Below are 13,745 nucleotides of genomic sequence, written 5' to 3' on the forward strand. Positions count from 1 at the left end.
CACGGGGGGATGCATTTTTGTACGAAGATCGACCCCATGTGATAATTTGACACGTGTAAAGTCCTTCACTTCATTGATGGTTAATTAATACAGCACATGCAAATTGAGTGGACGTGAGGGAGGAAGAAAGACCTTACTACTCCACTGCGTGCATGCGAGTAGTTAAATCATGGGTCGCTACTTCCATTGGTCTCCTTCATATTTTGTGCAAATTTTTGACCATATTTTTAAGTAACATAATATTTATGCATGTCATAAAAAGTGGCACAAAAAAAGGGGGCCAATAAACCAGGACACAGGCAACATGATCAATTTTTGCCAGGGCTACTGTTGGTGGACTTTGTACTTAATTATGGATGGAGTGGAGTAGTACTATCTTTATCTTAGCCTAGTAGGGCTCTCCCAGCGCCTAGGCTCGCCTCCCCGCTTCGCCCACCGGATCCCGCCATGGAGGATCCCGCCATGGATAATCCCTTAGATCCCAGGATCCCGCGGGCTGCCCTCTCGCTGCGGCCCGCAGCACTGTCGCCTTTGAGAGAAACCCACATGTGTTTTAGAGGGGATCCATTGCTCTGGAATCATAGATCGGTGGCGCCGGAGGACATGCCAGGGCTGCGTTTCAGGTGGTGGGCAGCAAGGGCAAATTGGATCGAGGAAGCGTCGCATCGATTGGAGAGAAGTTCCAAGGAGCTGCGCCTGGTGCAACACAAGGCGGAGGCGCAAGTCAATCTCAGGGGAGAGATGCCGAGGGATGTCAGCATCTGGCAGCGTCACGTTGATTTCGAGCTAGGGCTAATGGCAGAGATCATATTCACGGAGTCGACTGCGGAGGAAAGAACACGCATGCCTGTGCAATGGCGTTAGCAGCCGGTGCAACTATTCAAATGGGTGGTAGGAGAAGCTAAATCCCCGGACCAGTTGCGGCGGCGCCGCTGGGCATGCATCATAGACGAGGTGAGCTACCCTCCTTCCCCGCCAACGATGCACTGACCTAGTCGGTTGCTGCTGCAGTGAACTTGCAACGCTATGTCGGTTTGTAACCTTGACAATCACTCCATCTATATGTACTTATTGTATTCCTGTGAAAATACTTGGTCGTTCGGAAAAGGATGGTAATTGATTTATCACAAGTTTTAGAATGCTTGGTCGTGACAATCAACGGAAGCCACAACCAGAAGTCTCCATCGCGTAATACTTTACGGTCGGTCGCACCAACAGACGGTCGGTCGGACCAGCGTCTCACCAAAGGGACATGATACATCTCCAACGTATCTATAATTTTTGATTGTTCCATGCTATTATATTATCTGTTTTGGATGTTAATGGGCTTTATTTTACACTTTTATATTATTTGTGGGACTAACCTATTAATCCAAGGCCCAGTGCAAATTGCTGTTTTTTTGCCTATTTCAGTGTTTCACAGAAAAGGAAAATCAAACGGAATCCAAACGGAATGAAACCTTCGGGAACGTGATTTTTGGAACAAACATGATCCAGAGGACTTGGAGTGGATGTCAAGAAACAAATGAGGAGTCCATGAGGCAGGGGGCGCGCCTACCCCCTGGGCGTGCCCTCCCCCTCGTGGGCCCCTCGTGGCTCAACCGACATACTTCTTCCTCCTATATATATACTCATATACCCTGAAAACAACCAGGAGCACCATGAAACCCTATTTCCACTGCCACAACCTTCTGTACACAAGAGATCCCATCTTGGGGCCTTTTTCTGAGCTCCGCCGGAAGGGGCAACGATCACAGAGGGCCTCTACATCAACTCCATGGCCCCTCTGATGATGTGTGAGTAGTTTACTTCAGACCTTCGGGTCCATAGTTATTAGCTAGATGGCTTCTTATCTCTCTTTGGATCTCAATACAAAGTTCTCCTCGATCTTCTTAGAGATTATTCGATGTAACTCTTTTTGCGGTGTGTTTGTCGAGATCCAATGAATTGTGGGTTTATGATCAAGTCTATCTATGAACAATATTTGATTCTTCTTTGAAATCTTTTATGTATGATTGGTTACCTTTGAAAGTCTCTTCGAATTATTAGTTTGGTTTGGCCTACTAGATTGATCTTTCTTGCAATGGCAGAAGTGCTTAGGTTTGGGTTCAATCTTGCTGTGCTCGATCCCAGTGACAGAAAGGGAAACGACACATATTGAGGATAAAAAGATGGGGTTTATATCATATTTCTTGAGTTTATCCCTATACATCATGTCATCTTACCTAATGTGTTACTCTGTTCTTATGAACTTAGTACTCTAGATGCATGCTGGATAGCGGTCGATGTGTGGAGTAATAGTAGTAGATGCAGGCAGGAGTCGGTCTACTTATCACGGACGTGATGCCTATATACATGATCATGCCTAGCTGTTCTCATAATTACTCACTTTTCTATAAATTGCTCGATAGTAATTTGTTCACCCACCATAATACTTACGCTATCTTGAGAGAAGACACTAGTGAAACCTATGGCCCCGGGTCTATTTTCCATCATATAAGTTTCCAATCTATTTTATTTTGCAATCTTTACTTTCAATCAATATCATAAAAATACCAAAAATATTTATCTTATTATTAGTATCTCTATCAGATCTCACTCTCGTAAGTGACCGTGAAGGGCTTGACAACCCCCTTTATCCCGTTGGTTGCGAGGTTCTTATTTGTTTGTGTAGGTACGAGGGACTTGCGTGTGGCCTCCTACTGGATTGATACCTTGGTTCTCAAAAACTGAGGGAAATACTTACGCTACTTTGCTGCATCACCCTTTCCTCTACAAGGGAAAACCAACGCAGTGCTCAAGAGGTAGCACGACATGCATCGGCTTGGTCTAACATGTACGACCAGTTACATCACTGACTTGCGCGACCGCATTTGAGCAGTGTAGTACTCTCTCTATCTTAGTTTACAAGTCTTGCACGTGTACCTAGGTCATTAATTTGACCAACTTAATAAGAGGCATACATTATGAAAAATATATCATTAAAAAATTCAAATATTCTATTTTTAATGATATATTTTTTATGTTAAACAATTTATTTTATATAAGTTACATTGATGACCTAGATACACATGCAAGCCTTGTAAACTGAGATGGAGGGAGTACTTGAAATTTATGTTCCACTAAACACATCGGTAACCGTTTCGGGCCTCGAAGCCAAAACCATCAATTAATCTTTACCTTGTTCCCATCACATTCCAAAGTACTAGTGCTATAATTAAGTGCAAGCCTGCTTACACCTACTAGTATGTACCAAACCTGAACGTGTTCCCACTATGCAGGTTTTAGTACTAGTGCTAGTACTTAGGTTATAAAAAGGGGAACTACCTAACCGAAAATTACTCTACCTTCCTCCTCATAAGTCCTTCTTCGTCCGTCCTTGCTTCTGAAGCGAGCAAGACATCCTTTGAACGTCGCGAAAGAACGGGTGTAGATGACGTCGAACTCATCGCCGTTGATGGTTATAACCTTGTAATCACCGCTGATCATGGAGATTTGGGATACCATGGATTTGGGAGGAGGGTTAGGATTAGTGGAACTGCCGTAATGTGAAAGGACGGGGCGACTAGGAGCGAACTGTCGTAATGTTAAAGGACGTTCGTGGGACGAGTAGGAGTGAACTGCCAGCGGTTTTTTGATTGTAAAAATGCAGAGTGGGGCGTGCGAACGGCAGGGTAGTGGCTTGCCTGGTGTATAAATGGATTCATGCACAGTACTATGGGGGCTCAATTAGATGTCATGTCTACTCGACGCCCAATTAAATGGCTTTTGATGTCATGTCAAGCGTCGGGAAAATTACAGGTGATACGAAGCTTTCCATTCTCCCATGATACAGGCTTCCGAGAGCCCTTGGATCTGAGATCGAATGGTTGCATGGCGTGATTCTAGACCTATGGGTGAATATCCTATCCTGGAGGGTTATTCTGCAAATTTTCAGCAACTTCACATGCGACTGTTCGATCTCAGATCCAAGGGCTGCCAGCAGCCCTTATCATGGTCGCGCCTACCACGACCGCTGCCTCGCTCGCGCCCTTGGAGATATAACATGGGGTGTTAGGCTATCTGATGTTGGCATGTCATACATAGTCATCACTTAGTCACTCATACAACAAGGTTAGCTATAAGGTTGGCTATAAGAGTATTTTTTTACTTCTCTCTATCTCTTTCTTCGTAGTATTTATTGCATTTGCCAAGGAGTGACCTCTTCCAATGAAATGGTGCTTAGATGAGGTGCTAAGGGCATTAAATGGCTTAGCAACTCAAGTCCCCAATGCATAGGTGCTTAGTTTTTTTTGCTAAGTTTGCTTCATTTAATTAGCTATAGACTCAAAATTGTCTTTTCACCTAGGTACACGCGCTTAGCACCGTTTCTTCCTGGGGTCACCAAACTAGTCTCTCTCTTCTTAATTAGCCACATCAGACTTTATGCCTATGTGGTAGGCTTAGCACCTGTACGAGCAAGTACAATAGTGGGCTATAAGCATGCTTACATGGCATTTTGCATATGTGGAGGAAAGAGGCAAGGAAAAAGTGGAGGAGTGGGCTCTCATGCAAGAGCCAGCCTCTACATGGCGGAGCATTGGGAGAGGCACCTCTATACCATGGAGGTGGTCAGGAATCAGGAGACTCACGCCGGTCGTAGCGCCGCAGTTAAAATGATAATGGCAAGTCAAATCATGGGGCCCCACCTGTCCAGCAGTAACTCGCTGTCAAGCCACACAACCCTATGTTTGCAGCAGCCTACTCCCTCATCTTCCCGCGTCTCTGTCGAACCGACTAGGCGGAACTGCCCCGCCTACCGCGCGGGAAAAGCCCCGCCCTCGACTTTTAAATAGTACAGTATACTAATTTTGTATCCATGGATTGCGCCATGGAGCAAAGCCTCAAGAAAACGACAGTACACATGTACGGAGTATACAACACGCCTGTCGCGTTCGAATCGCACCCCAGACGGTCGGTTGGTCTGGCACAACGCTCTCCAAATGGAACACACATCATATTGCGTTTGCACACACAGGAGGGACCGCAATTGAGAACCGACCATAGGCACACACCCCGGCCCCGCAAGTTGGGTTAGTTAATTGAAGAGAGAGACGCGCGATAGTACTAGAGAAGTGTTGTACAGACGTTGGTGCCTGGACGATCCCTGCATGACACGGAAGATCAGTTCATCCATGCATGTGACCAGACACCAGCAGACACGCCTGGATTGGCTATCGTCTACATATCGTGCAGGCTGTGTTGTACATGGCTGTAGTTCTGAAGAGAAATCTAAAAAGAAGTTTCTTGTCATCTCACAATATTAGGTGTCATGTGCTTCGGATCACTGCGAGGGTTAAATAGCGACAACTGAGTTCCTCCAAGGCGCTGGTCATTGGGGGCACATGCACGAAGACTACTCGGCTGCCATCTAGGTCAAGCCGACTATGTTAATTAGAACATCTATCGATGTAATCCCTTTCTACAAGTTTATCTTTAATTTGAGCTTTGATCCTCGTCTAGTTTGTCCGTCGTGATCATGTTGTCTCCTTTGGATAGTGAGGTTATGGTTTCTTGTCATGTGGCATTTTTCGTGTTATATGTTATAATCTGGTGCTTCAGATCAAAATGATGACAACTGCGCCTCCGGGGCACGTGCATGAAGACTTATCGACAGTCATTGACGAGCTCAAGCCGGCTCCGGTAGACAAAAGAAAACTAGTACTCCACTATATAGGAAGGATCCTCCGCCCTTGCTTGCTAGTGTTGCTCTCTTCACACTATCTCGTCCTCTCTAGATCTAAACACGACAGTGGTGGCCACACACTCTCTCTGCTCACCGCTGGTCACAGATCCAGCCGAATCCTCTCCGCCGAGGAAGGTGAGAAGGTGCAACATTCATGCGGTTGTCCTCGGCGATGGCACTTACCCACTGCCGGTGCTCCCATCAGCATGCTTTGCCATTATCTCTCAAGCACCGCTGGCTAGGGAGGGCCTCCGACCCCTTCTTCATCGCTGTCGTAGTGTGAGCAGATCCGGCTTCCTGCTGCCCACCTAGCGACATCCCGGTGACCCTCGGGTATAACTTCCTTCGAAACCGGCCTTGCTCTACTTCCCGAGCTCCTGACATCGCCGAATTTGTATCTTTTACTATTTCTCAGGCCCCCTCGTAGATATGATCAATCGACTGTTCGAAAGCCACCTAAATTTTTACTGTTAAGAGGCAAAACTAGTTCATGCACTCGAATCTAGTACTACTTGGTTCAAACAAGGAAGAAAGGGGGTGGGGTGGGGGAGATTAGTTACCTGAATCTAGGACTTGGTCGAAAGAGAAAATAATGGGGGCGAAAAGTAGCAGAGACTGGCTATCCAATTGGTCGCTTGGTCTAATAGGGAAATAAAGGGAAACACAATACAAACTCAATATAAACATGATCTATTGGTTGAAAAAGGAAAGAAAGTGTGGACTGGGGGACAAGTCAACAGAGTAAGTCCAGCACTAGATTTTCTAGCCTCACACAGTATAAGGTGGCTATACCGAACAAAAATTGGACCAACCCAGATATCCTGTCCTGATGTTTGTTGCCCCGAGCTACTCTTATGAAATGCCACTGGTAAAATGTAGTAGTCACACTGTTAAAAGTAAGGACACATTAAACCAATGTTGTTTTCAATCTAATGCCTTCAGTAATATGAATCAATGGCACTTTTTTCATATCCTGCTAGATTTCCCATTAAGATAAGTTGCTTCTTTTCATTAGAAATGCAACTGTCCTGGTCAGCCTACTCTCCTGTGCCCAAATACCAACTCTGTAGTAGCTGTTAATGTAATGTTGCTGGTAAAATGAAGCAATGGCACCATTAAAGTAATGCCATATTTAATGGTTGTCATAGTTAATCATAATTCCCACACTAATATCTAGCAATGCTGCTGCTTTAGAAATTGCTACTGTCCTTGTAGGATTGCCATTCAGATAAGGAACATGCTTCTTTTCATTTGATGTATGTTTCATCACTTGTTAGTCACCCTCTTTTCCACCTTTTTTGTGCAAACAGAGATACACATTTCACGCTTGATCTTAGTTGAACTGCACAAATGATATCCAAATTATAGTTGAACATTCGAGGAGCTTCACAACCAACCGTGATGTTTCTCAATTATATTGCAAATAATGAAGAAGAAGCTCTGTGGGTTTCGTTTTCTGATGGAAATGGAACCGGGGCTGGAACCCTTTTCTTAAAAAAAATGAAGAAGAAGCTGCTAGCTCATGGGACATTGCTTCACTTTAGGTGAACTGCACCAAAAGGTCCCATGAATTGAATCATTCATGTTGGTGACTGGTGTCATCCCTTCTACGATGGTGTTGACTGCAGATATGGTTCCCATCACGAGGTATGTTCCTTTTTGGTCTGACCATTTGCCAAAGATCCTACATGTTGAGTCTGCTCTTGTGCTACTGTTTTGGCACTGTCATGATAAAGCATTAATGTTATTATTTTGCACCTTAATCTAGTGGCACTATTAATTTGAGGCAATGTTTTGGCACTGCTAGTGCCACTGATTTATATATATATATATATATCGAAAGAGGCGGTTCCCTCCGATTTCATTAAAGAAACCCAACCATAGAGAACCATTATCCGACAACATCTCAGTGTAAACGGGCAGTTATGCAACTACTATTAGAACGAACTAAGTACTAGCAGGAGACAAGTTCGCCACATAAGTGATACGTCCATTTTGCATCATGCTTTTATATCGATATTTATTGCATTATGGGCTATTATTACACATTGTGTCACAATACTTATGCCTATTCTCTCTTATTTTACAATATTAACATAAAAAGGGAGAATGCCTGCAGCTGGGATTCTGGGCTGGAAAAGGAGCAAATATTAGAGACCTATTCTGCACAGCTCCAAAAGTCCTGAAACTTCATGGAAGTCATTTTCAGAATATATAAAAAATACTGAGCGCAAGAAGTTCCAGAGGGGGGCACACCCTAGATACGAGGGGCCCCTACACCCCTGGGCGTGCCCCCTACCTCGTGGGCCCCCTGGTGGCCCTCCGATGCCCATCTTCTACTATATGGAGTCCTTCGTTGAGGAAAAAATCATAAGCAAGCTTTCGGGACGAGACTCTGCCGCCACGAGGCGGAACCTTGGCAGAACCAATCTAGGGCTCTGGCGGAGCTGTTCTACCAGGGAAACTTCCCTCCGGGAGGGGGAAATCATCACCATCGTCATCACCAATGATCCTATCATCGGAAGGGGGTCAATCTCCATCAACATCTTCACTAGCACCATCTCCTCTCAAACCCTATTTCATCTCTTGTATCCAATTCTTGTCTTCAAGTCTGGGATTGGTACCTATGGGTTGCTAGTAGTGTTCATTACTCATTGTAGTTGATGCTAGTTGGTTTATTTGGTGGAAGATCATATGTTCAGATCCTATATGCATATTAATACCCCTCTGATTATGAACATGAATATGCTTTGTGAGTAGTTACATTTGTTCTTGAGGACATGGGAGAAGTCTTGCTATTAGCAGTCATGTGAATTGGGTATTCGTTCGACATTTTGATGAGATGTATGTTATCTCTCCTCTAGTGGTGTTATGTGAATGTCGACTACATGACACTTCACCATTATTTGGGCCTAGAGGAAGGCATTGGAAAGTAATAAGTATATGATGGGTTGCTAGAGTGACAGAAGCTTAAACCCTAGTTTATGCATTGCTTCGTAAGGGGCAGATTTGGATCCATATGATTCATGCTATGGTTAGGTTTACCTTAATACTTTTGTTGTAGTTGTGGATGCTTGCAATAGAGGTTAATCATAAGTGGGATGTTTGTCCAAGTAAGGGCAGAACCCAAGCACTGGTCCACCCACATACCAAATTATCAAAGTACCGAACGCGAATCATATGAACGTGATGACAACAACTTGACGATAATTCCCATGTGTCCTCGGGAGCGCTTTCTTCTATATAAGAGTTTGTCCAGGCTTGTCCTTTGGTACAAAAAGGATTGGGCCATCTTGCTGGACTTTATTTACCTTTGTTACTTTTTGCTCGTTACGAATTATCTTATCACAAAACTATCTGTTACCTATAATTTCAATGCTTGCAGAGAATAGCTTGCTGAAAACCGCTTATCATTTCCTTCTGCTCCTCGTTGGGTTCGACACTCTTACTTATCAGAAGGACTACGATAGATCCCCTATACTTGTGGGTCATCAAGACTCTTTTCTGGCCGTTGCCGGGGAGTGAAGCGCCTTTGGTAGGTGGAATTTGGTAAGGAAAAATTTATATAGTGTGCTGAAATTTACTGTCACTTGTTACTATGGAAAATAATCCTCTGAGGGGTTTGTTCGAGGTATCTTCACCCTGACCAGTAGAGCAAAGAGTTGCTCCCCAACCTACTGAAACTATTAAACCTACTGAAAATGAAAATGTCTACTTTGAAATTCCTTCGGGTATGATAGAAAAACTGCTAGCTAATCCTTTTTCAGGAGATGGAACATTACATCCTGATGAGCACTTAATATATGTGGATGAAGTTTGTGGATTATTTAAGCTTGTAGGTATTGCCCATGATGTTATCAAGAAGAAGGTATTCCCTTTATCTTTGGAGGGAGACACATTGACATGGTATAGGCTATGTGATGATATGAGATCATAGAACTACAAACGATTGAAATTGGAATTTCATCAGAAGTTTTATCCTATGCATCTTGTTCATCGTGATCATAATTATATATATAATTTTTAGCCTCACGAAGGAGAAAGCATCGCTCAAGCTTGGGGAAGGCTCAAATCAATTCATGCCCCAATCATGAGCTCTCAAGAGAAATGATTATCCAAAAAATTTATGCTCGGCTTTCTGATAACAATCGCACCATGCTCGATACTTCTTGTGCTGGCTCTTTTATGATGAATACTATTGAATTCAAATGGGATTTATTGAAAAGAATTAAACGCAACTCTGAAGATTGGGATCTCGACGAAGATAAGAAGTCAGGTATGACACCTATGTTTGATTGTGTTAAATCTTTTATAGATACTGATGTTTTCCATAAATTTAGCAATAAATATGGACTTGACTCTGAGATAGTAGCTTCTTTCTGTGAATCTTTTGCTACTCATGTTGACCTCCCTAAGGAGAAGTGGTTTAAATATCATCCCCTATCGAAGTAAAAGTAGTTGCACCTATTAAAGTTGAAGAAAAGACTGTCACTTATAATGATCCTATTATTCCTACTGCTTATGTTGAGAAACCACCTTTTCCTGTTAGGATAAAAGATCATGCTAAAGCTTCAACTGTGGTTCGTAAAAGCAATATTAGAACCTATACACCTCCTGAGCAAGTTAAAGTTGAACCTAATATTGATATTGTTAAGGATCTCTTGGCTGATAATATTGATGAGCATGTTATTAATTTCTGTGATGAAACTGCTAGAATTGCTAAACCTTGTGCTAAAGATAAACATAGACCCATGGTAGGCATGCCTGTTATTTTTGTTAAAATAGGAGATCATTGTTATCATGGCTTGTGTGATATGGGTGCTAGTGCTAGTGCAATACCTATTGACCTATACAAAGAAATTATGCATGATATTGCACCTGCTAAGTTAGAATAAATTGATGTCACCATTAAACTTGCCAATAGAGATACTATTTCACCAATGGGAATTGTTAGAGATGTTGAAGTCTTGTATGGGAAAACTAAATATACTGCTGATTTTCTTTTTCTTGGTTCCCCACAAGATAGCTTTTGTCCCATTATATTTGGTAGACCCTTCTTGAACACAATTAATGCTAGGATAGACTGCAAAAAGGATGTTATTACTATTGGTTTAGGTGATATGTCTCATGAGTTCAACTTTTCTAAATTTCGTAGACAACACCGTGAAGAGGAATTGCCTAGTAAAGATGAAATTATTGGTCTTGCTTCCGTACCTCATAGTGATCCTTTATAACAATATTTGCTAGACCATCAAAATGATATGTTTATGAGTGAAAGAAGGGAAATAGATGAGGTGTGCTTTAAACAGGGACCTATTCTGAAACATAACTTGCCTGTTGAAATCTTAGGGGATCCTCCTCCACCCAAGGGTGATCCCGTGTTTGAGCATAAACCATTGCCTGATACTCTTAAATATGCTTATCTTGATGAAAAGAAGATATATCATGTTATTATTAGTGCTAAACTTTCAGAGAAGGAGGAAGAAAAATTATTGAAAACTCTGAAGAAGCACCATGCTGCTATTGGATATACTCTTGATGATCTTAAGGGCATTAGTCCCACTCTATGTCAACACAAAATAAATTTGGAAAAAGATGCCAAACCAGTTATTGATCACCAACGACGACTAAATCCTAAGATGAAAGAAGTGGTAAGAAAAGAAATACTAAAGCTCCTTGAGGCAGGTATAGTTTATCCCGTTGCTGATAGTCAGTGGGTAAGTCCTATTCATTGTGTTCCTAAAAAGGGAGGTATTACTGTCGTTCCTAATGATAAAGATGAATTGATTCTACAAAGAATTATTACAGGTTATAGGATGGTAATTGATTTCCGCAAATTAAATAAGGCTACTAAAAAAGATCATTACCCCTTACCTTTCATTGATCAAATTCTAGAAAGATTATCCAAGCACACACATTTTTGCTTTCTAGATTGTTATTCTGGTTTCTCTCAAATACCTGTGTCAGCCGATGATCAATCTAAGACCACTTTTACTTGCCCTTTCGGTACTTTTGCTTATAGACGTATGCCTTTTGGTTTATGTAATGCACCTGCTACCTTTCAAAGATGCATGATGGCTATATTTTCTGATTTTTGTGAAAAGATATGTGAGGTATTCATGGATGATTTCTCCGTTTATGGATCCTCTTTTGATGATTGCTTAAGCAACCTTGATCGAGTTTTGCAGAGATGTGAAGAAACTAACCTTGTCTTGAATTGGGAGAAATGCCACTTTATGGTTAATGAAGGTATTGTCTTGGGGGACAAAATTTCTGAAAGAGGCATTGAAGTCGATAAAGCTAAAGTTGATGCTATTGAAAAGATGCCTTGTCCCAAGGACATCAAAGGTATAAGAAGTTTCCTTGGTCATGCCAGTTTTTATAGGAGGTTCATTAAAGACTTCTCAAAAATTTCTCGGCCTCTGACTAATTTATTACAGAAAGATATACCGTTCGTCTTTGATGATGATTGTGTAGAAGCATTTGAAATACTTAAGAAAGCATTGATCTCTGCACCTATTGTTCAGCCACGTGATTGGAATTTACCTTTTGAAATTATGTGTGATGCTAGTGATTATGCTGTAGGTGTTGTTCTAGGGCAAAGAATTGATAAGAAATTAAATGTTATTCAATATGCTAGTAAAACTCTATACAATGCCCAGAGAAATTATGCTACAACTGAAAAAGAATTCTTAGCAGTTGTATTTTCTTGTGATAAGTTCAGACCTTATATTGTTGATTCTAAAGTAACTATTCACACGGATCACACTGCTATTAACTATCTTATGGAAAAGAAAGATGTTAAACCTTCACTTATTAGATGGGTTCTCCTCCTACAAGAATTTGATCTGCATATTATTGATAGAAAGGGAGCTGAGAACGCCGTTGCAGACAACTTGTCTAGGTTAGAAAATGTTCTTGATGACCCACTACCTATTGATGATAGCTTTCCTGATGAACAATTAAATGTCATAAATGCTTCTCACACTGCTCCATGGTATCACTACAAAAAAATACAATTTTGTGATGATACGTGTTTGTCACAGTAGGTCACGTTTTCTGTCATGCATGTACATCCATGACAAATTTATGACAGAATCAAGATAGTCATACCCGTGCTGTCGTAGAAGTGTTCCATGACATTGCCAAAATTATCATCACAAAAGTGTCCACTTCCATGATGATAAATCGCGCATCACAGAAGTGCTTTCGTCAAGGGTGACCGACACATGGCATCCATCGTTTGGATCCGATAACCCGTTAACAGCCCCGGCCAATGGGAAATTTCCACGTGTAAAATTCTTATTGGCTGGAAGAAACACATGTCAGCTTGTCAGTGGGTCAGATAGGCGCCTATGATATGTGGACACGTGCCACGGCCCACCACTGGCCCATTTAGCTTACAAAGTCGGCCCGTTTGACTTGGTCAAAAGTTAACGGGCTGACCCATGAAAAGCCTGTTAACGGTCTCTTTGTAAATAGCCCATTTTACGGCCCGTTAACTCACGACCCATTAGGCCCTAAAGGAAATCGGCCCAACAACATCATGTGGGCCGTCGAATATAACACCAGCCCATTTCACTTTCAGCCCATGTATGGCCCACGACGTCTTTTCGCCCATATGAGGCCTTCGTATCTTTCGGCCCTTTACAGGCCCACGGTGACTCTAGCCCATAATGAACAGTAATTTTCTTTATACCCGTTAACGGCCCGTGATTTACATGGGCCGTTTCCAGCCCGTGTTAGCTTTCGGCCTCTTGATGGCCCATACGTTCTTGGGCTCCTTTTCGGCCCTTGATTACTTCCGGCCCGTTACTGGCATATTCCCCTAAAGGGCCAAATTCGGCCCATGGCAAGAGTCGGCCCGTTACTAGGTTGTTCCCCTAATGGGCCAAATTCGGCCCATGGCAAGAGTCAGCCCGTTTCTGGCCTGTTACCCTAATGGGCCAAATTCGGCCCATGGCAAGAGTCGGCCCATTTCTGGCCTGTTAACCCATTGCGCCGTTTCCAGCCCGTCCTA

Source organism: Triticum urartu, chromosome 6A (genome assembly GCF_056163025.1).
Source record: "Triticum urartu cultivar PI428250 chromosome 6A, HENAU_Tu73, whole genome shotgun sequence".
Taxonomy (NCBI): domain Eukaryota; kingdom Viridiplantae; phylum Streptophyta; class Magnoliopsida; order Poales; family Poaceae; genus Triticum; species Triticum urartu.